At 39.4% G+C, this 2,167-nt stretch overlaps 1 protein-coding gene across 1 annotated transcript in view; it reads right to left on the bottom strand.

The window, feature by feature from the left end:
- LOC144216192 (dystrophin-like) overlaps positions 1-2,167 on the bottom strand; it is a 68,178-nt gene that overhangs the window by 51,930 nt on the left and 14,081 nt on the right. The gene's annotated exons all lie outside the window — the stretch shown is intronic.

The following is a 2,167-nucleotide window of genomic DNA, read 5'->3' as shown; positions in this document are numbered from 1 at the left end:
AACTGGACAAATACAACAGAAAGAGAGGAGCAGCCTCTTATAGCAAGGAGGCTCATCTGGTACTCAGCCATGCCTTTTTGCTCTTCTCAGGTTGAAGCTAAACTGTCTCACAGAATATCAACATCAGACAAGGCTACTTTGTTACCACTACGGATCATGACAACAAGGCCACTATACTCTCCATAGCCATGCTAGAATACATACAAAATATAAACATTGTCCAAACCACAAAATCCCAAACGCTTGCCTGTCCCCTTTTATATGACTCTGTGCTGCTTCTTTATCAATTCTACCTCCAAATTTACTCTAGTCTTCCTTCATTCTAGGACAGGTTTATTGAGATACCAATCACAGAGTTACTCCCATGCACTGACAACATACAATCCAAAGCAAAGCTCTTCAACTCTCCCTCAAATCATTTCTCTCTCAAATCATTTCACACCAGCCCAAATCCTACCATAGGTTCTTTCTAATATGCTCTGACTCATACAACCCAGTTAGCTCCCCAGGGTGTGTACTCTCCCTGCATGACAGAAGTCATAAACCCAACTTGTTCAATTACATCAAAGTTGCTGAAGGTTTTTACCTGGAGGGTATTTATACTCCTTAACTTTCAGTGGGTACATGCACGTCTGTCTGTCTGTCTGTCTCTCTCTCTTTCTCTCTCTCACACACACACACACATTTGTTCACAGTATATCTTTGAGTTAATCCAAAGGTGAGTTAATCCTGAGATGAGTTTTAAAACATAACTGGTTTATGTGCCATGTACAGGAAATACTGGTAAAGAATGGGGAATGGAGACAGGCAAGGGAAGAGAGATTTTTAAGGGCACACTTATTAATCCCAGCAACCATTCTCGATGACTGGCTTTTAATCTTGCTGGGAAGCTCTAGGAAACACATGCCTCAGGGCTCCCCCCATCAGCAGTGAAAAATTAGGGTATTTATACACCATCTCTCATCACTGGTTGAAGGCTGTTGGGGGAACGTTAATTTCATAGTAGTGAAGCCTGACACATAGGTGGGATTCAGGAAACACAGAAAGTCCTTACATAAAGAAATGCAGGTTCTAGCAGGGGGAAGGTGGCCCTACGTGCAGTGTAGTAGGTGACAGTAAGGGGATATGGGCAAAAAAATGGACAAGGTCGGTTATAAAATGCCTTGGTATATTTAAATACAATCATCCTATGCTTTTGGATTTACTCCCATAATGCCTTACAAGTATACAATATGATGACAAATCCAAGTTGTTTTGAATGCTAGATGATTGCCTTCACTGATTTTAATTTATTTCATTGAAAATTTTAGCTCAAATTCTCAAATCTGTTTTTGGTATTACTGAGGAAGAGCTCTGTGTCTATACAAACCATATTTTGACTATAGTAATTTTAGCATGACAAACAATTTTGGCAACATTAATCACTTTGTATGTGCTGCTGTGTGCCATGTCAGGCATGCTGTATGTGCTACTTTGTTGGATCTTTAATAAAACCTTGTGGAATATCTGACCTGAGAAAACTGAGTTTCAAAGTGTTTAAGAAAGTCATCCTAGAAACTACGTCTTCTTTCTTCTGCTTTATGTTAAGCCCATCTCAAATCCTCCGTGAAATGAAGAAGCATGCTGTACAGGATCCAATGCATGGAATAAAAATTCATACAAGTTACACACAACCCATCAAAAATGCAGGATGAGGAACACTTATTTCCTTCCTTTTTAGGCTTTCATAAATTCTGGTTTAAACAAACAAGCTTAGGAGGAGGGAAATATTCACAGGAGAAAAGGAGATAAAAAATTTCCATTGGAAAGAAAGGTAGAAAAATAAATGATTGGTAGAATTTAGACAAAATCCTGATCAGAAATGATGTTTTTTCCCCTCCCTTTATTTCCATGAACCTAACCATCATATGCTCGGACACCTTTCATTACCAATATCTCAAACCACTGGTTCACAAGACATTGTTTCTTGAAACCACTTTGGAACTTGGTCCCTGGCATCACCTGACAAGTTGATTAAAATAAAAATTCTCAGGTTCTTCACCAGGCATACTGAATCAGAAATTCTGGGGTGGGGCCTAAAAGTCTGTGTCTGAACAAGTCCTTCAGGTGAACGTGATGTTCACTCAGTTGTGAGAATCATGGTTCTAGTCTGTTACCCGTATGATGA

Source organism: Crocuta crocuta, unplaced genomic scaffold, assembly GCF_008692635.1.
Source record: "Crocuta crocuta isolate KB4526 unplaced genomic scaffold, BGI_CrCroc_1.0 scaffold598, whole genome shotgun sequence".
Taxonomy (NCBI): Eukaryota; Metazoa; Chordata; class Mammalia; order Carnivora; family Hyaenidae; genus Crocuta; species Crocuta crocuta.
Note: the sequence above shows the minus strand (reverse complement) of the source record. Positions and strands in the feature narration are given on the sequence as shown.